Source organism: Schistocerca serialis, chromosome 7 (genome assembly GCF_023864345.2).
Source record: "Schistocerca serialis cubense isolate TAMUIC-IGC-003099 chromosome 7, iqSchSeri2.2, whole genome shotgun sequence".
Taxonomy (NCBI): Eukaryota; Metazoa; Arthropoda; class Insecta; order Orthoptera; family Acrididae; genus Schistocerca; species Schistocerca serialis.
In genome coordinates this window covers 19621744-19644434 of record NC_064644.1, presented here as the reverse complement: position 1 = coordinate 19644434, position 22691 = coordinate 19621744, and positions in this window count along the sequence as shown.

Sequence of the window (22691 nt, the reverse complement as noted above, 5' to 3'; positions counted from 1 at the left end):
AAAAAGTGTCGAAACATGCGAGATAAAATAATAAACAACACAAAAGTTACTGCGTACGATGTATCTAGAAGCTGGACCTATAATATGTCAATTGCAAGGTAGACCGCTGGTCGCGCGAAAAATCGGGACATCGAGAATGCTGATCTCATGATCTACATACTTTGTGGTGGAGGTTAGGACGGGTCCTCTCTGTGATTAGATTTTTTAGAAACTGCGAAAAATAGATGCAACAGTGTTTCAACCACTGTTCCGTTTTCGCCATTGTTGTCGATAGCAAGTGAGTGCGGTGCGAGTTACCACGTAACAATCGGTATGCACTTCGAGATACATCGCACGCAGAGGGGCACAAAAAGCAACTCTATAATATTTTACTTCAGAAACAACACACAATCAGGAAGTTTTTGAACACTATTAACGTTTAATTAATATTGTCGGTCGAAAGTACCGTTTACAAATTATTTTGCAGTTTGCTACCATCGTAAATATAAGCATTCAATTACTGTTCCTCATGTTCGGTAGTAAGATTGTGTCTTCGATCACTCAAAACATTTTGTAAGCAGGAAAGGACCGTTATATACCAACTAAGGTAACGGGACATTATATGAATTGGGGTGATATGTTGGTACTTATTGTTTCTAGCAGAAGTGTAATCATGCCATTAATAAAACTATCATCTCTGGACAAGGGCTCAAAGATTGGGTTATTGTTCAAAATGTTTTCAAGCTGTTCTTTATGTTTGTTTTAATACATCTCCGTAAACTGTCGGTATATAATTTTTACGCAGTGTTGATTCATCTGGTATACTCTGATTTAAGCAATATTTGCGCAGGAGACCTTTGAGGATAGGGCTCAGGATTGTCTGTGAAGAGGAATATTAGTTGTAATGAATGATTCGCAAAGATCCAAGGTAAAGAGATTTTTTTTGTTACCTTTGGATGTTGAATCCCTATTACTGCTACTTGCCGCAAAAAGTTATTGTTGTTCTGAGCCTTTCTTTTGCAATCTTGCAATATGCACACATGTCTTGATATACTGGTCTATTTGAAACTTTTTTGCACGAAACGTTTTTCTCGCGAACTGGATAATATAAAACATTTCTGTCATATGTGAATATTTCAGGATGGTCAGCCATCCACAAAATGACATGTCTGTTTTCCAGTGGCTCGGTGCACAGCACGTTAAACGCTGACGTTAACATGTTGAACTTTGTAAAAATAAAATGGACTAAAATGAAGCAATGCAGGAGCGTCTAACAACTCGCGTAATTTAATTCAACTGTTACCGACGCGTGCGGTATGACAGACGAGGGGATTAAGCACTGACCCTGCCCGCCTGTTCCTGTTGAGTGATCAGTTCGCTAACCAATGGCCCCTTGGTTGGTGAACGCACGCAGCTGTGGGCCGCGGTCGCTCTTGTTGTTGTTGTGGTCTTCAGTCCTGAGACTGGTTTGATGCAGCTCTCCATGCTACTCTATCCTGTGCAAGCTTCTTCATCTCCCAGTACCTACTGCAACCTACATCCTTCTGAATCTGCTTAGTGTATTCATCTCTTGGTCTCCCTCTACGATTTTTAGCCTCTACGCTGCCCTCCAATACTAAATTGGTGATCCCTTGATGCCTCAGAACATGTCCTACCAACCGGTCCCTTCTTCTGGTCAAGTTGTGCCACATATTTCTCTTCTCCCCAATCCTATTCAATATTTCCTCATTAGTTATGTGCTCTACCCATCTAATCTTCAGCATTCCTCTGTAGCACCACATTTCAAAAGCTTCTATTCTCTTCTTGTCCAAACTATTTATCGTCCATGTTTCACTTCCATACATGGCTACACTCCATACAAATACTTTCAGAAATGACTTCCTGACACTTAAATGTATACTCGATGTAAACAAATTTCTCTTCTTCAGAAACGCTTTCCTTGCCATTGCCAGTCTACATTTTATATCCTCTCTACTTCGACCATCATCAGTTATTTTGCTCCCCAAATAGCAAAACTCCTTTACTACTTTAAGTGTCTCATTTCCTAATCTAATTCCCTCAGCATCACCCGACTTAATTCGACTACATTTCATTATCCTCGTTTTGCTTTTGTTGATGTTCATCTTATATCCTCCTTTCAAGACACTGTCCATTCCATTCAACTGCTCTTCCAAGTCCTCTGCTGTCTCTGACAGAATTACAATGTCATCGGCGAACCTCAAAGTTTTTATTTCTTCTCCATGGTTTTTAATACCTACTCCGAATTTTTCTTTTGTTTCCTTTACTGCTTGATCAATATACAGATTGAATAACATAGGGGAGAGGCTACAACCCTGTCTTACTCCCTTCCCAACCACTGCTTCCCTTCCATGTCCCTCAACTCTTATAACTGCCATCTGGTTTCTGTACAAATTGTAAATAGCCTTTCGCTCCCTGTATTTTACCCCTGCCACCTTTAGAATTTGAAAAAGAGTATTCCAGTCAACATTGTCAAAAGCTTTCTCTAAGCCTACAAATGCTAGAAACGTAGGATTGCGTTTCCTTAATCTTTCTTCTAAGATAAGTCGTAAGGTCAGTATTGCCTCACGTGTTCCAGTGTTTCTACGGAATCCAAACTGATCTTCCCCGAGGTTGGCTTCTACTAGTTTTTCCATTCGTCTGTAAAGAATTCGTGTTAGTATTTTGCAGCTGTGACTTATTAAACTGATAGTTCGGTAATTTTCACATCTGTCAACACCTACTTTCTTTGGGATTGGAATTATTATATTCTTCTTGAAGTCAGAGGGTATTTCGCCTGTTTCATAGATCTTGCTCACCAGATGGTAGAGTTTTGTCAGGACTGGCTCTCCCAAGGCCGTCAGTAGTTCCAATGGAATGTTGTCTACTCCGGGGGCCTTGTTTCGACTCAGGTCTTTCAGTGCTCTGTCAAACTCTTCACGCAGTACCGTATCTCCCATTTCATCTTCATCTACATCCTCTTCCATTTCCATAATATTGTCCTCAAGCACATCGCCCTGGTATAGACCCTCTATATACTTCTTCCACCTTTCTGCTTTCCCTTCTTTGCTTAGAACTGGGTTTCCATCTGAGCTCTTGATGTTCATGCAAGTGGTTCTCTTTTATCGAAAGGTCTCTCTAATTTTCCTATAGGCAGTATCTATCTTACCCCTAGTGAGATAAGCCTCTACATCCATACATTTGTCCTCTAGCCATCCCTGCTTAGCCATTTTGCACCTCCTGTCGATCTCATTTTTGACACGTTTGTATTCCTTTTTGCCTGCTTCATTTACTGCATTTTAATATTTTCTCCTTTCATCAATTAAATTCAATATTTCTTCTGTTACCCAAGGATATCTACTAGCCCTCGTCTTTTTACCTACTTGATCCTCTGCTGCCTTCACTACTTCATCCCTCAGAGCTACCCATTCTTCTTCTACTGTACTTCTTTCCCCCATTCCTGTCAATTGTTCCCTTATGCTCTCCCTGAAACTCTGTACAACCTCTGGTTCTTTCAGTTTATCCAGGTCCCATCTCCTCAAATCCCCACCTTTTTGCAGTTTTTTCAGTTTTAATCTACAGGTCATTGCGGTCGCTCTGTGAGACATCAAAAAGAGATCGAGCTACAGCTCGCTGGTCTGGATTTTTTAAATGTTGTAAACACAGGGAAAATATGCAATAAACGGTGAAAAGGAGCCAAATATTCAAATACTTACGCAGCACGCAAATGCATATAATACGGTCTCTAATTATTTATCTTGAAAGTTTTGCTGTCGATACGGGGAAGAGATTGCGATCTACGGCGACAACGTGTGGACGACTCCTATACTTCGCTCATCATACGAATAAACCTGATGTAGACAAACACAAACACAAACACCTTGACTGGCCAGCAGCCGTAGCTCTGGTACACTGATGTTCTTCCGCTCTTGGAAGTGAGTCTAACTGTGTAATTATTATTATTATCTTTCCTTTCTCAGACCTTAGGTCTGGTTCGGAATGAAAGTGACGCGGACCATGATCAAGCGTCACTTCGTTTTAACTGTACTGTATATGCTACATTGCGTTTAGGAACTTTCGGGTAATTGAACATGCATCAATAATTACGGATTTCTGAAGTTGTATATATAAGTTTGGATGTAGCTGTATTGCATTGATGTACTGGTGGATATTGCGTGGTATGACTCCTGTAGTTGAAAGTATAATTGGTATAATGTCAACTTTATCCTGATGCCACATGTTCTTGACTTCCTCAGCCAGTTGGATGTATTTTTCAATTTTTTCTCCTGTTTTCTTCTGTATATTTGCTGTATTGGGTATGGATATTTCAATTAGTTGTGTTAATTTCTTCTTTTTATTGGTGAGTATGATGTCAGGTTTGTTATGTGGCGTTGTTTTATCTGTTATAATGGTTCTGTTCCAGTATAATTTGTATTCATCATTCTTTAGTACATTTTGTGGTGTATACTTGTATGTAGGAACGTGTTGTTTTAAAAGTTTATGTTGTAAGGCAAGCTGTTGATGTATTATTTTTGCGACGTTGTCATGTCTTCTGGGGTATTCTGTATTTGCTAGTATTGTACATCCGCTTGTGATGTGATCTACTGTTTCTATTTGTTGTTTGCAAAGTCTGCATTTATCTGTTGTGGTATTGGGATCTTTAATAATATGCTTGCTGTAATATCTGGTGTTTATTGTTTGATCCTGTATTGCAATCATGAATCCTTCTGTCTCACTGTATATATTGCCTCTTTTTAGCCATGTGTTGGATGCGTCTTGATCGATGTGTGGCTGTGTTAGATGATACGGGTGCTTGCCATGTAGTGTTTTCTTTTTCCAATTTACTTTCTTTGTATCTGTTGATGTTATGTGATCTAAAGGGTTGTAGAGGTGGTTATGAAATTGTGGTGGTGTAGCCGATGTATTTATGTGGGTGATTGCTTTGTGTATTTTGCTAGTTTCTGCTCGTTCTAGAAAGAATTTTCTTAAATTGTCTACCTGTCCATAATGTAGGTTTTTTATGTCGATAAATACCCTTCCTCCTTCCTTTCTGCTTAATGTGAATCTTTCTGTTGCTGAATGTATGTGATGTATTCTATATTTGTGGCATTGTGATCGTGTAAGTGTATTGAGTGCTTCTAGGTCTGTGTTACTCCATTTCACTACTCCAAATGAGTAGGTCAATATTGGTATAGCATAGGTATTTATAGCTTTTGTCTTGTTTCTTGCTGTCAATTCTGTTTTCAGTATTTTTGTTAGTCTTTGTCTATATTTTTCTTTTAGCTCTTCCTTAATATTTCTATCATCTATTCCTATTTTTTGTCTGTATCCTAGATATTTATAGGCATCTGTTTTTTCCATCGCTTCTATGCAGTCGCTGTGGTTATCCAATATGTAATCTTCTTGTTTAGTGTGGTTTCCCTTGACTATGCTATTTTTCTTACATTTGTCTGTTCCAAAAGCCATATTTATATCATTGCTAAATACTTCTGTTATCTTTAGTAATTGGTTGAGTTGTTGATTTGTTGCTGCCAGTAGTTTTAGATCATCCATGTATAGCAAATGTGTGATTTTGTGTGGGTATGTTCCAGTAATATTGTAACCATAATTTGTATTATTTAGCATGTTGGATAGTGGGTTCAGAGCAAGGCAGGACCAGAAAGGACTTAATGAATCTCCTTGGTATATTCCACGCTTAATCTGTATTGGCTGTGATGTGATATTATTTGAATTTGTTTGGATATTAAGTGTAGTTTTCCAGTTTTTCATTACTATGTTTAGGAACTGTATCAATTTAGGATCTACTTTATATATTTCCAATATTTGTAGTAACCATGAGTGGGGTACACTATCAAAAGCTTTTTGGTAATCGATGTATGCGTAGTGTAGCGACCTTTGTTTAGTTTTAGCTTGATATGTCACCTCTGCATCTATTATCAGTTGCTCTTTACATCCTCGTGCTCCTTTGCAACAGCCTTTTTGTTCTTCATTTATAATTTTGTTCTGTGTTGTATGTGTCACTAGTTTCTGTTTAATGACTGAAGTTAATATTTTGTATATTGTTGGTAGGCATGTTATGGGGCGATATTTAGCTGGGTTCGCTGTGTCTGCTTGATCTTTAGGTTTCAGATAAGTTATTCCACGTGTAAGTGTATCAGGGAATGTGTATGGGTCTGCAATGTAACTGTTAAATAATTTAGTTAGATGTGAATGTGTTGCGGTGAACTTCTTTAACCATAAATTTGCTATTTTATCATTTCCAGGGGCTTTCCAATTGTGAGTAGAATTAATTGCTTGGGTGACTTCATGTTGCAAAATTGTCACTTCAGGCATTTGTGGTATCATCTTGTATGTGTCTGTTTCTGCTTGTATCCACCGTGCATGCCTGTTATGTTGTACCGGGTTTGACCATATGTTGCTCCAGAAGTGTTCCATGTCTGTTATGTTTGGTGGATTGTTTATTTTAATGTGTGTGTTATCTATTGTCTGGTAAAATTTCTTTTGGTTTGTGTTGAATGTTTGGTTTTGTTTCCTTCTATTTTCACTTTTTTTGTACCTTCTGAGTCGTTTGGCGAATGCTTGTAATTTCTGCTTCTTTTCGTCTAATTGCTCTGTCGCTTCTTGTTGTGAGATTTTACCTAACCTTTTTCGTTTTTTTTCCGAGATTTCATTTCTTATAAATTGTGTTAGCTGTCCGATGTCTTTTCTCAGTTTTTCTATTTTGATCTGTAGCCTGTGTTGCCATGTTGGTTTTGTGGGTTTCTTCTGTGTGTTGGTTGGTTCTGATCTCTGCCTAGTGTGTATATTTAGTGTAGTGAGTGCTCCTATATATACCAGTAGTTGTAACTCTTCCATAGTTGTGTTTTCATTTATTTTGTTGTGTATGATTGTGTTGATAGTTTTTATTGTTGTTTCGACTTGTGGGTTATTTGGTGGTCTATGTAAGAATGGTCTAATGTCTGTATTTGTGTCTTTGTATTCTATATATGTTAGCTGAAATTTTTCTTCTATATCTAATATCTGTGTCACTTTGTGTTCTATTTGTGCTTGTTCTGGCGGCTGCCTTAAGATTTCGTTTTCCTCTGATTGTTTAATTGGTGCGTGTTGTTCTTTGTTTGTTTGCTCTGGGATGTTTGAGTCCATTACTGTATTTTCTTCTTCTTCTGATTGCACATTATTTTGTTCCAGTATTTGTTGTACTTGTTGTTTGATGTTATCTAATTCTGACTGGGGTATCCTGTTATTTTTTACTATTACACGGATCTGATCAGCTAGTCGTTGCTCTGTTAAAAATTTTAATTCTGGGTATCTGGTAATAAATGTTGTGTATACTTGTGATCTGTATTCAGTTGTGTTGGTTCCTAGGTTTGTTGCTTGGTAATAACAGAACATGAGGTGTCGATTAACTTCATCTGACCATCTCATCCTCTGTCTTTGTTTTCCTTCTAGGGTGGTTGCAGGAAGCATATCCTGCAAAACACCTCTATTTGGATTTAAATCATTTTCCAGTTGGCTAGCAGTGTCGTTACCATTGTGGGCGGGCATAGGGTTCAAGCGTCGTCCCCGACCATGACGGCGCTTGTCCGAGGCTTCATTAGTTCTGTCCTGAACCAACTAATCACACTAAAAGGGGGGTTAGCCCTATTAGTGGTTTGTTCTTTTCGTCGCCTTTTACGACTGGCAGAACATACCGGAGGCCTATTCTTTTCCCGGGCCTCCACGGGATTATTATTATTATTATTATTATTATACCTTTGTACTACGTCACTGTAAATTAAATATTAAAACATTCTGATGTATTAACAGCCATCAACGTTTTTCTAAATCGAACTTCAGCTACGTAGTTTTTATTTCAAAAATCGTGTACAGTCCCATTCTCTGTAAGCGCTACTTGTGCTCTGTCTCGCTGTTCATACGTACCGTGAAAATGGATGGCACAGCTTCCTGTTTCGTAGTGAAACCGCGCGTGGAACATCAGTAATGTCTAGAAAAAAGCTCTTCTTGATAGTTTCCACAAGATTACAGAGAAAAATGACGTTTTTTCGAGAAACAATATCATAAATACGGATGTCTTCTGTTTCTAATTACATCGCAAGCAAAATTTTGGTTTTCATTGCAATTACACATTCTTAACTATCCATATTTTTATGAAGGATTGTTAAAGATAGTCGACAATCAGAAAACATTACAAAAAGTTTTTGGAGAAAAATGAATAATCAAATACTCTCTGTTTGTGTACGCCCATTGTTTTGTAGGACAGATGCGACCCCACACGAGCCAGACTGATAAGCGTCATAGAAACATAGGAGACAATTTTCACGGCGTCGAGCACAGTGTACGTCTGCTCAATTTTTACAATTGTCACCTTAAAAACACTGCAATCTGAACCCCATGGAGTTGGTACGGAGCCAAGTTAAGGGATTATCGCGAGAAATACGACGACATTTAAGCTGTCAACCGTGCTGGAATTAATGCACGAAGGTTTGTGACACGTCACTGCCAAGCGACGGCGAAAGGCTGAACCTGGATTTTTTTTTGTGCCTTGGCATTCTAATGCTGATCGCCTTGTTATCAACGTAGCAGTACTGCAATGTATACGTCTGAGTCCGATGTGAAACGAGTTCACATATTACCAGCCGACTGACTGTAATACCTTCAGTGGCTTCAAGTTTTCACTACATGGTCAAACCCAGCAGTGCGCTTTTACGCCGCACATAGATCCTGCAGAAAAATTACCCTCGTTAAAGTCAGAAATTTTCATCACTCTCGTTTTTAATTACAGTACTATCTTACATAAGACAAATTACAGTACTATGTTACCTAAGATAGAGGGCATGTTTTCCTTCAGATCACCTAGAAGCGTATTGCCTGAGTTTTACCAATATTTCGTTCTGTTCAAAAATTAAATGACGTTCAATGCTATATTGTTCCCTCCTCGGCTCTTTTTACGTCTTTACCGCAAATGTCTACATTGAGAGGTGGCATGAGCCCCCGCTCATATTTCTATCTTACGATTCTCCTCTCTAATTGCATGCGGTGGAAAGTTGCTATTCCTTCACACGCGGACTTCCCACGCAGCGTCTCTCGTCACCCGGGTGGTCCGGTGACAGGCGGGCTCTGCTGATTTTGAAAGGGTGTGAGGGAGTCGAGTGAATTCTTTCCAGACGCCGACATTGTCAAAAGACACGCCCGGAGGGGCCTGAAGTAGCGGCTGGGCTAGAGGTTCCGTTACCTCGCAGAAACTTAGCGAAAACACTTTCTGGCGGGCTACCAGCGAGGCGTGGGAATGACTTGTGTACCCAGGCAGTTGTGGCGGGAAAATTCCCGCGCTTTCTGCAAAATAGTAACTGTGATTGGCTTGCTCAGGGCATAGCTCCGTGACGTAGCAAAATCAGCGCAGAAATTGGTGGAATGGTAGTGCTCCGGCAATAGAGTGGAATTTTCCGCCAGTTTTCGAGTTGCTGATTGGAACGTTTAACCATGGCCACTGTCGTGGGGGCGGGAATGTGGTGTGTTCGGCCTGTACGGGTGCTCTAGGTAGTCGGCTCTCGCCTTTCGGTCGAGGACGTCGAAGCAACCAGACATCGCCTCCGGTACGCCAAATCGTGTTCTTGCAGTTAAGAAGACAGATTGGTAATGTATGTCCGCAGCACCGGCAGATAGGGATTTTCCTAGGTGATAATCAGAGCTCAGCAGAGTGCGCCTGTGTGTCTTTTTCTAACTTTGTTCTGTCTTGGGTAGCAGCAATTAATGTTGGGTTGGCTATGTGTTTTCTCTTACGATTTGAGTTGCAAGGAATTGGCTCCACATACCACTTCGTCATAATCCTCACAATCTAGTTTAGGGACAACTTCACATTCACAGCGTTTGTTTGAGTATCCAATTTGAGCCAATTTGATGTATTGTAAATGTTTCATGTGTTTTTGTTTATTATTTTGTGTTTAGTCTTAATAAATCATATTGTTATTTTGGACAGAACTTTCATTCTGTTAATCGGTAGAGAAACCCTATCAATCCTCACTATGTTAATGAAACCTTCGTTTATTTAACTTATTTATCAAATTAAATTATTGCAGGTGCCAAACTCTCTTCTACTCCACTGACAGGGTTGATCAGAGTCAGTTCGCGTATTTTTTTAATCCTTGTGCAACAGCAAAAGTCGGAGTTAGAATAGGGGGGGGGGCTTAGAGCATCATTTACATATGTAGATTGTAGAAGAATTTAGTGTTAAATACACTGCTAGCCCCGGCACCTCGCAACATCACTGCAAGTTAGCTGGATCACTTGCCTGGTCATTGTTGTCCAACGTAAGTTTGCCGGTACAGCTGTTGCCCCATGTTACCGCTGAGTCGATGTGAGTGCAACGCACAGCATAAAACATATCCTCGTTATCGCACTCGAGACAGATTGGCCGCGCGGTTTGAGGCGCCATGTCACGGATTGCGCGGCCCCTCCCCGAGTCCTCCCTCGGGCGTGTGTGTGTGTGTGTGTGTGTGTGTGTGTGTGTGTGTGTGTGTGTTTTAGTTTAAGTAGAGTGTAAGTCTAGGGACCGATGACCTCAACAGTTTGGATCCTTAGGAATTCACACACATTTGAACATTTGATACGGCTTGGCTTCTGCCCCACGTGAAACGAAATCCAATGACGTCCCAGAAAACGTGGAAGAATGCATACGGTAATGTTTACATGAGGTTTACTCTTATGATGAACGGAAAGCAGTATGGCAATCACGCGTATACACCAGTGCTAGTAACTACTATGAAGTATTCGTCTTTTGAATCTGCAGCACTTGCCCTTTCTTTCAGGATTTGCGGTTAAATTATAGGATATGGGTTCGGTCTTTTTCTAACACAGTGTTTTTTTCTTTTTACCCAAACATGTTTCAGCACCTCTGAGCCATCGTCAGTGGGTTTTTGTCTATTGAAAACTGTAAAAGCGAAAGAATTTTAGTTCGTAACATTTAACAAAGTCAGGTCTAAAGAAAGTTATTGTTCGTTTTGATTCTTACCGTGACTTTCCATTATATGGTTTTGCAGGACCAACTGTATGGTGTCCTGCACTGACAGTTTGTTTGGTGTGCAGGTGAGAAACTATCAGTGGTGTGCGCCATGCAGTTGGTCCTGCAAAACCATACACACATCAAAAAAATTTTTTCATGACTCCAGTTTCCAGAATTCCTGAAGATAGACGTTGACTGTGGATATTGTATCACAGACACAGTCCCTCTGACTGTTCAGAGATGTCACTAAACCCGCCCAAAGATGTAAACAACCATGCATGAGCAGCGCGTATTGGACGGAGGGGGTCCGATAACCGACCAGTTCCAGTCATTCCACCAGGAAGAGGGTACACGGCTCGTGTTGTCTGGAGTTCAAACATGCCTAGACGGTCAATACCGCGGTTCGATCGCGTCCCCATTGTTACTTTGTGCCAGGAAGGGCTCTCAACAAGGGAAATGTCCAGGTGTATAGGAGTGAATCAAAGCGATGTTGTTCGGACATGGAGGAGATACAGAGAGACAAGAACTGTCGATGACATGCCTTGTTCAGGCCGCCCAAGGGCTACTACTGCAGTGGATGACCGTCACCTACGGATTATGGCTCACAGGAATCCTTACAGCAACGCCACCATGTTAAATAATGCTTTTCGTGCAGTCACAGGACGTCGTGTTACGACTCAAACTGTGCGCAATAGGTTGCATGATGCGCAACTTCACTCCCGATGTTCATGACGAGATCCATCTTTGCAACCACGACACCATGCAGGTTGGTGCAGATAGGCCCAACAACATGCCGAATAGACCGCTCAGAAATGGCATCACGTTTTGTTCACCAGTGAGTGTCGCATATGCTTTCAACCAGACAATCGTCGGAGACGTGATTGGAGGCAACCCGGTCACGCTGAACGCCTTAGACACACTGTCCAGCGAGTACAGCAAGGTGGAGGTTTCCCGTTGTTTTGGGGTGGCATTTTATGGGGCTGACAAACGCCGCTGGTTGTCATGGAAGGCGTCGTAACGGATGTACGATACGTGAATGCCAACTTCCGACCGATAGTGCAACCATATCGACAGCATATTGGCGAGACATTCGTCTTCATGAACGACGACTCGCGCCCCCATCGTGAACATGTTGGGAATAATTTCCTTCAGGATAACGACATCGCTCGACTAGAGAGGCCAGCATGTTTTCCAGACCTGAACGCTATCGAACATGCCCGGGATAGATTGTAAAGCACTGTTTATGGACGACGTGATCACCAACCACTCCGAGGGATCTACGCCGAATAGTCGTTGAGGAGTGGGACAATCTCCATCAACAGGGCTTGATGAACTAGTGGATAGTATGCCACGAAGAATACAGGCACGCATCAATGCAAGCGGACGTGCTACTGGGTATCAGAGGTACCGGTGTGTACAGCAATCTGGACCACCACCTCTGAAGGTCACGCTGTGTGGTGGTACAACATGCAATGTGTGGTTTTCATGAGCAATAAAAAGGGCGGAAATGATGTTTATGTTGATCTCTATTCGAATTTTCTGTACAGGTTCCGGAACTCTCGGAACTGAGGTGATGTAAAACTTTTTTGGTGTGTGTATAATGGAAAGTCACGGTAAGAAGCAAAACGAACAGTATCTTTCTTTAGGCGTCCCTTTGTTAAATCAGTTATAAACTAAATAATTTCACTTTTACAGTTTTGGATAAACAAAAACAGCCAGATGATGTCACAGAGGTGCTGAAACATTTTTTGGGTAAAAAAGAAAAAAGTGTTTGCGAAAAGGCGGAATCCATATCCTATAGTGAAGTATTCGTTTGGTGTGTGTGTGTGTGTGTGTGTGTGTGTGTGTGTGTGTGTGTGTGTGTGTGAGTGTACGACCACAGAGCAAGAAACAGAGCGCACATCTACACACAACATGAACCCCATCACTGGACTTGGGCTAACTCGACAGGTCGTCGGAAGCAGGTCACGACCGCCACTTAGCGCGAGTGCTGGGACAGCGGAGCGACAACAGCCAACTCACTGCCGAAGTCTGCGCGGCGCGTTATTTCGCCATCCGGAGCCCCGGAGCCATCCATCACAGCTTTCTGCTGCTGTCAGATAAAAAAGCAGACGCTGCTCATAGAAAGCGGCCGCCCGCCGCGCCGTGCCGGCAGAATCCGCTAACCTTGTTGGCGGGCGCCCGGCGCGCCTTCCCCCTCCCCCCCCCCCCCGGACATTCACGCGGCGGCAGAGCGCGTTTCAATTCGGTCGCGGGCGCGACGGCGCCGCAAATTGGCCCACGCGCGGTCTCTGGCGCGCCTCGCCGCACATCACGCGCACTCTGGGCGAAAAGGGACGTTTCACCTGAGCGATAAATGCACCCCTCCGAAAAAGAACGAAAAAGGACCGAAACGTGATGGAACCACGAAATCAAATCCCAGGTGCTTTCAATGCATGTAATACTCTGTCACACGAATATGACGTTCCGTCTCATTACCACGAGTAAACGCAGGTTCTTTGGACACCTGAGAAGGAGCCCCGCATTTACTTCCACACGGAAGCCTACAAGATAGTACAGCAAATCAAAATCTAAGAAATTAAACTTGTTTTGCCCCAGTTTGGTGATTTGCAGCTGTTAACAACCAACGCGCCCATTTTACGACACACTGAGTGCTTTCCTGGCGGATATTTTGCTCTATAAGTTTGCAACACTAATGTACTACTCTTTATATTTGAAGTAGCGTTCGTGTCCCAGAATAAATACCAACGGATGTGAATAAGTGCCAGGAAATTTTCATATTTTTAATTAAACTCCTCCTTACGGTAGCAATATCACATTTTCATTTTTCCAGTCACCCTTCACATTTTGTTTGAGACGTATTTTCAGTTGATTTTCAGTTATTTTTGTCTCTTGTGATGTAATACACCCCAATACGTAATATGATATCTCTGTTACCGGATACTATCGATCACTTTAGGTGTAAATAAAATAGGAACTCTGTAAAAAAAAAAAAAATACTCTGTAAAAAAAAAAACTTAGGAAGTACGGTTTCATTGGATACAAATCTGACATGTGTGTAGTTAAATTAACAAAGATGTATACAGGAACGTCAGAAACACCAATGAAACTTGTAGGAGTAAAGCAGGATAGGTTGTGCTGAGAAATAATTGGTCACAAAAAATTCGATTCATTGCCCCAATTCTGAGTTAATCTGCACGCTGTTGTGCGCGCAAATTCACGACAACGTAAGTATCTAATATTGGGCAAATCGAATTAATAAATAAACACCAGATACAATTAGTGTCAGTTGTTCTGATAGCGCAGATGGCAGCGCACGAGACTTCTCAGTCTTAGCCTCGGGTTCGATCCTTACTACCGCCCCATGGCCGATCTCTGTATCGCTATCTTGTTCGACGTCACGAAACCAAACTTGGGTCACATTTGGCAACACCGTCTGTGGCGGGCCGCTTGGATATGCGTGTCCAACGGCCTGATTCGCGAACTTCAATGCTAATTAACTCGGAAACGGCGCAACGTACTGAATTTTTTTTCTGAACAGTTATTTCTGAGCACAACCTACCGTGCAACTCCCTTACAAGCTTTTCACACTTATTCTCATCACCCTGCATATGCAGATGTTGTGAAGTCGTTTGGATAAATATTTACGTCAGCTTTTGTATTACTTCAGTGTTAATTTATGTAAGAACGGTGTAAAGTCTTCATGTTGAATATCTTTGTCAGTCACTAAACTCTTTGGGTTAAATGCATATTTTTATCTCTGTTGAGTCTGCTTGCGAGAAACGGGAAGAGAGGAAGGAATCTTCTGCAGCCCTTTGTGAGAAGTACGCACGTTACGCACAGACGTGAGAACAGTCGGAAGTTTGCAGCCCTCGTGAGCATATAAAAATCGTATGTAGGTACAAGTTGTATATTATTTGTGAATCATTCGACTGAGAATCGTAAAATAGGCAAGCAAATAGGAAGGAATTATTATTTTATCGTAACTGGAAGTATTCATTATTGAAATGTTTCGTCTCAGGTGATAAAGGGCTGCAACAGAGCAGATGCAGAAAGTACAAGGAAGCAGACACGGAGATAACGGGCACAGGCAAAAATTAGGCTAAAAATCCACAGAGGATATGTTTCATACAGAAGGTAAAAGGCGTCTCGAAAAATTAAATTCTACTAGTGCTACAAGAAAAAGGCGTCTCGTTTACAAACGAGTATTTCTATAGTTGATTCGGAAAATGACAACACCAACAATATAGCGATTCAATATTGTTTCCGTTTAGAAATCCAACAAAGACAGTATCCTATGAGTTTTGAAGGAAGTACAAGGAAAAATAAAGCAATCAGATTCCGACCCACTGCAAAATAATGCTACTAGAAATAGCACCTTCGGAAACTGCTCTACATGGGTTTACCTGAAACCTGTTGCAATACGGATATTAGGTGAATTCATTTCAATGAAGTGACAGGAGGACCGCGAGCAAATCGGATATTTTGAAATTCTCTTTAATCAGGAAATTGAGATGGGCCGCTTCAGCTTACTGAGACTAAAAGAAATTCATCGTGTACGTAAACAGAGCGTCACGAGGCGTGGAGGCACTGGAGGTGGTGAGTTGAGATGGCTCCCTTGAGAAGAAACAAAGTACTTGCGTAACCTGCCTCATGTTGTGTTGTGACACTGAAGTCCGATTTTCTATCGCTCTCTCCTTGCAAATAATTATAGCGTGGCTGGGGGGTCTCTAGTCGTGCAGAGAGATGCGTCGTCAACAGATGGCACTGCGCTCGTAGTACTGGAATTGTGTGTGGCGGTCTGTCAACTGTCTGAAGGGCCAGTAAAACCGTACCCGTGCGGCTGAACAGTGGTGTGTGACGGAAGCTCTCCCCAGTACTGCTCAGACTTCAGACCTACAGGGTGTTCGGGAATTCCCTTTACGAACTTCTAGAGGTGAGTACACAAGATTTTGAACAGGAACCCACGTCCGGAAACGGTGCCGTTTGGAAACATGTTTGCTAGGTAGGTACGCAACAGGGTAGTCATGGTAGGGGGTGGTTACGTCGGATCGGCTGACGTCAATTGACGTCTGGCCTATCTTGCTGACCTGGGTCGAGCCTCATTCACGAGTCTGTGAGTATTAGAGCAACATGACTGAGTACACGTCTGCAGAATACACCGACATGATCCTTGGGAACAGCAAAGCACACGGTAGTGAAAGAGCTGCTCGTCGCTTTCATCCACAACGTCTGACTCCATCGGATACCCTTTTCGCCACGATTACTGAACGGCTCCGAGAAAGGGTTCCTTCGCCGTAAACAGGTGTGGCTGTGGAGCTCCAAGGAGACGCCGCACAGCCGAAGTGGAGGAGGCCGTACTGCATCACGTTGAAGACGACCCGTCAACGAGTACACGAGCAATTTCTATGGCAGTTAATGAGTGACACTGTAAAATAAGTGATGTACTGTGTCACGCCCAATCAATTACTTGTAAAAGGGGTCGCCTTACCGGCATGTATTCAAATGGTTATAGCTCGGAACCGGTGCGTTTCAGACTCGGATTCCAATTCAAAATATTATCTACTCATTCATCTCTACGATTCCTAGAAGTTTGTACCGGGAATTTCTGAATACCCTGCGTAAACTGAACAGTGATAGTGAAAAATGACGAGGAGAGCACACACAGTACGTACTTGAAAATTTCGGAAAAACAGCAATCATACAACAGTTGTCCCCATCCTTCAACTGCAAAATACTAAATATACTAGGGGATACAAAAAAACGGAATTATTCTTTTACAAGCTAGACGTTTTCAAATTGTTTACAAAACAACGTTATCCCCTTCAAAAAACTCTCCATTACAACTAATACACCTGACCCAGCGGTGCCTCTACAGTTCGAAACATTTTCTGTAGCCATCTTTAGACATGTTTCTCCTTTTTTTTGTTTTCTCTTGACTTGTTCAACGTTGTCAAATCGGTGTCCTTTCTTGCTCCTTTTCATGCGTGGAAATAAGAAAAAAGTCCCGGAGAGCCAGGTCACGCGAGTAAGGTGCGTGGCGCAGCGGAATTACGACATTTTTAGCCAAAAACCTGTGTGTGCAGGTGTGTTGTCGTGGTGGAAGGACCAGCCTCGTTTCTTCCACGAATCACTTTTTTTTTACGAGCACTGTTACGCAATCTTCCTAAAACTTCGAAATGAAAAGTCTGACTGACGGTCCGATGTCCGGGAACAAACTCTGAATTAACAGCGCCCTCGGCATTAAAAAAGCAAATGAGCACTGTTTTTCATTTGACTTGACATTTTTTTTTTGTTGACGTCTTCCACTGGGCGTAACCATAGCAACACGACTCATCCCCAATAACGCCGTTGTACAGAAAGTCTGGACCACTTTCAAGCTGTTCTTTGGAAGGTCGACATATTTCAACTCGCCGTACCTTTTGTTTGTCACTGAACAAACCTTGCAGCAACCCTTTTAATTCCCAAATCTTCCGTTAAAATTCCATGAACCGAACTCCAAGATAACCCATCAATATCTGACAGCTTATCAAATCTCTGTCTACGGTCTCTGAGCACAAGCTCTCAAATTTTTCACTATTTTCGTCGATTCGGGCAGATGATGGGTGTCCCGAACGAGGTTTTTCCGTCACGTTGTTCACTTAAACTTGCCACCACAAAAAACGAAACAAGAACAAAACAGCGCTAGCAAAATCAATCACTGCAGACGAACAAGACAAGCCAGGTCGAGAACACAGGCGGCACTGAACTGGTAATGGGTTATGCAATACATGCACAGCGGCACAAGCGTCGGCCGCGGCAACGTTATTCCCGTCTCTCTCTCTCTCTCTCTCTCTCCCTCCCTCCCTCTCCCTTTTTTTTGTACCCCCTGGTCGACTGGTCAAGTTACTTTGTTGCTAAACGTGGAATTTCTTCTACAATAGCCGGTGCACAGTGATCGGAACCAGTAAGTCCGTGTCCACACACTGCAGAGACAACACGTAGGACGGCGGGTGGAGGGGGGAGGAGCTCACTGAGCTTGGCTCCACGGGCGGCAGACTAGTGAGCCAGCAGTTTCCACGGACAGGGAGCTGAGCTCCGTGCCCGACCGCTCGGCGCCTTCCCAGACACCCCGGGAAAAAGTTGGTCTCGCCCGAACTTCGTTACGTAGAGCCGGCCTGACTCTGACAAAGCGGCCAGGCGTGGGCGGAACGGGGGGAAGGGAAGGCTGGGGAACCAAGTCGCGCCTCGCCCGTCCGAGTAACTCGACACGCGGCCACGTGTCCACAACACGGATAAAAACCACTCACTTTTCTTACTGTCAGCGCTTCTGACGGACTGAAACAATGCAATGTGAGCAGGTATCTTCGGGCACTAACCTGAACTCCATCTACCAAGTATTCCAGCGCGGCTGACAACAGCGATGCTGACGGTCATTCATTTATGACATGAAATTACGAGGGGCATTGAAGATGTAATGAAATATTTTTTTTCTGGAAGCACGTTGGTTTCATTCAGGATTTCAATACATCATATTATTCGTCACTCTTTTGGGTACAGTACCCTGCTTTTCAACACAATCTCCGTTCGATGCGATGGCCTTACGCCACCTTACTCTTCTGTATGCCGGCATGGTGCCACTCTACTGGTCGGCGCTGGAGCCAGCGTACTGCTGCATCAATAACCTCCCACCAGCCACGTACTGCTTCACGCGGATCGCATCTTTCACTGAGCAAAACAGATGGAAGTCGGAAGGCGCGAGATCCGGGCTGCAAGATGGACGAAAAAGAACAGCCCAATGAAGATTTGAGAGCTCCTCTCGTGTCCACGGACTTGTCACGCTTTGCGTTTTCATGGAGAAGGCGTGAAGGAATTGCTAATTAAGCATATAAATTTGTTTTTCGTGAGTTTCTTTAGATTTCTATTCTTTTTCTTTTGTTCATATGAGTATTTCTAATTGTGATTATGTAACATTCTACTGTGGTTTTTAAATGTAAAGATGTAATTATTATTTCGTTTGACAATGGATAAATATGTTTCTTGCTTTCTACCTGTGGTAAAGTTTGTAAAGTTATCTTTTGGAATATAATTAATTGTGAAAAATGCTGTGAATAACATTTATAAAGATTTATGTAATTTACGATAGCGATATAACATCTATAGACAGGGGACAGCGATAGTGATATCGATAGTCGAAAGTTTGTTGTGTAATAGCGGGGATGGTGGATGGTATGTCTGTGAAGCGTGCGCGGAAAAATAGTACTGTCTTTTATGAAAAGCATACGTAATTGTATGGACAGTGATACCGAACTATCAGATTGTTAGTTCTCTTTACCACAGCGGTATGTAATGTCATCGCTAGCGAACTTTAAGAGCAAATAAACCGGACTGTGAAAGTGCCGCCAACAATACTTTGTTGTGGCCGACACAAACAGTGCTTTTATGCCAATGAACTTTGCTGGTATTGGTTTTGGGTGGTGGAACTGTTGTCTATCACTTTCTATCAATCTGTGAAAGGGAAGACTTTAATTAACTGTGCAGTATAATTTACTTTCAGTGAGGTTGTCGAAGTTTGAAATGCGAGAACAGAGTGGACATTGTTTACGGTGTGCTTCACACACAACAACAATTCTTTGAACTGTGTATTTGTGGCTAAGACTATATGAATGTGACGAACTGTGTAATTATGGACGATAGCGTCACGGACTGTGCATAAAGTGTAAAAACGAGCGATATCTACGCCATGTACTTTGAAAGAGAGGACATGTCAACAACGTTCGTATACTGGCGTCTTGTGGTTTGTTAATCACCACGGGGTTAATGATACAGCTGTGCCGGAACTCTATTTGCGTTTCGCCGGAGAAGATTAACCAGCGGAACTGCCTGTATCCTGCTCTCGTCATCGTAACCTGCCGACATCGTGCTGCCCAACGCAACGCTTCGTATGCAACAAAAAGTTTGATTTCGCCGAACGCTATCCCCTGACCTAGAAACTTTCTTTCTCTATTAAAAGTATAAGAATTACAGACTCTATTCAAATAAATTCTTTGTTTAGTTTATGTTTGCTTTCTGCTAACGAAAATAAAATTACAATCAGTGAATTAAAAGTTGCCTGGTAGTCATTGTTGAAACACCAGTAAATGTAAACTACTTCCTCTCATTAGAACTGATTCACCTTGCATGTCAAAATTATTGTATTTATTTCATGGAGTTTTATGTATTGTTATGAGACTAGATATATGACAGTGACTAATAAGAGTATTTTGTCGCGAAATATGGCTTCGCGCGAAAATTACGGCGACCGCCATAATTGCTTGCGTTCTGACCAATAACGTAAAAGCTGCTATTCCCGTATTGGTGCATTTCCTGACGTGAGTGGGAATTATAAATGTCAGCTGTCAAATTACGTAGGGAGTGTTTACCCAGTAATAAAAGTTTTTGATGTTGTATTGCTACGAGTCGTAGTATTACGAGACACTGGTTATACTCAAAAGTGGGTAGATGTATGGTGAAACCCCCCAGTGTTCATGCGATTATTTATAGTATTGTGTGTGATTCACGAAATTTTGTCACTTTTTCTAATTCCTTTCAGATATTATCTTACATATCTTTGAAGTTCCAGAGAATATATACACAATTTTGTCGGTTCAGGTTAATTTCAGAGCGGTTTCTCGTGAATATTTGAGTTTTCAGTTCATAAACAAAGTGGGATCGTGACCACTTGAGAAGTATAACAAAGAGTGCGGTTTTCCAACTAAAATTTTAGATGACTTCACAGTTCAGATTTTGATGATTATTTTTCCTGTGGGTTGGGGTTATCACAAAGGGGAAGTTCGTTTGCATTTTTGTGGCGACGAACGCGCTGAAATCCCTTCTTCGATATCCTGAGGATAGCACAATACACTTCAGAGTAGATCGTTGCACCACGAGGGAGGACATCAAACGCAGCAACCCTTTCAGAGACCCAGATGAACTTGGCTTCACCAACTGAGGGTGGGACTTTGAACTTTTTTTCGAAGGAGAGGTGGTGTGACGTCAGTCCATGGATTGTCATTTTGTTTCCAGTTCGAAGCGATAAATATGGAAATGTCGTGTGGCTAGGGCCTCCCGTCGGGTAGACCGTTCGCCTGGTGCAGGTCTTTCGATTTGACGCCACTTCGGCGACCTGCGCGTCAATGGGGATGAAATGATGATGATTAGGACAACACAACACCCAGTCCCTGAGCGGAGAAAATCTCCGACCCAGCCGGGAATCGAACCCGGGCCCTTAGGATTGACAGTCTGTCACGCTGACCACTCAGATACCGGGGCGGACAGTTCGAAGCGATGAACCAATGTTTCATCGCCTGTGACAATGTTCGACAAAAAATAGCCACCTCAGCCTCATAACGCGCAAGCAGGACAAGTGCGTCAACACTGTCAACAGAGACGTTCGGTTGTGCGACGTGGTGTTTCAATGGTTCAAATGGCTCTGAGCACTATGGGACTCAACTGCTGAGGTCATTAGTCCCCTAGAACTTAGAACTACTTAAACCTAACTAACCTAAGGACATCACACACATCCATGCCCGAGGCAGGATTCGAACCTGCGACCGTAGCGGTCTTGCGGTTCCAGACTGCAGCGCCTTTAACCGCACGGCCACTTCGGCCGGCGACGTGGTGTTTGATTGTCTACCGTCTATCAAGGTAAGGAGCACACACTACGTTCTAACGTATAAATATTGCATTTGTTTACATCTTTATATTTTATATTCGTACTTGTCATTAAAGTTCTCCTCAACAACAGGTAAATGTAAATATTACGGTCGAAAATTAGAAACTAAAAACGATTATGCACAGATACGTATATACAAGGATGTATCGTGGATTCATGATGATTATTTCACGTCGTTCGCTTCGTTTTTAAAGATGTTTTTTCTTAATTCGCAAGAGCACCATCATCCCGAATGATTGAACTCGTTCAAAATAATGTCATTATTTAAAACTATAGAAGCGAGAAAGTTTCACACAGTTCTCTTCGTATTATCTGAACAAAAATCACTGAACTGTTTGTACGCCAGTTGCTTGTTTGTTGCCGGTTTTTGGTTCCGGTAAGTACTTACAGAAGCCTGAAACGCCAAAATACAGACTCTCGAATGATTTTGATTCACGAAGTTTTTAGTTCTATATCTATATCTATATCTATACTCCGCGAGCCACCTTACGGTGTGTGGCGGAGGGTACTTATTGTACCACTATCTGATCCCCCCTTCCCTGTTCCATTCACGAATTGTGCGTGGGAAGAACGACTGCTTGTAAGTCTCCGTATTTGCTCTAATTTCTCGGATCTTTTCGTTGTGATCATTACGCGAGATATATGTGGGCGGTAGTAATATGTTGCCCATCTCTTCCCGGAATGTGCTCTCTCGTAATTTCGATAATAAACCTATCCGTATTGCGTAACGCCTTTCTTGAAGTGTCCGCCACTGGAGCTTGTTCAGCATCTCCGTAACGCTCTCGCGCTGACTAAATGTCCCCATGACGAATCGCGCTGCTTTCCGCTGGATCATGTCTATCTCTTCTATCAATCCAACCTGGTAAGGGTCCCATACTGATGAGCAATACTCAAGAATCGGACGAACAAGCGTTTTGTAAGCTACTTCTTTCGTCGATGAGTCACATTTTCTTAGAATTCTTCCTATGAATCTCAACCTGGCGCCTGCTTTTCCCACTATTTGTTTTATGTGATCATTCCACT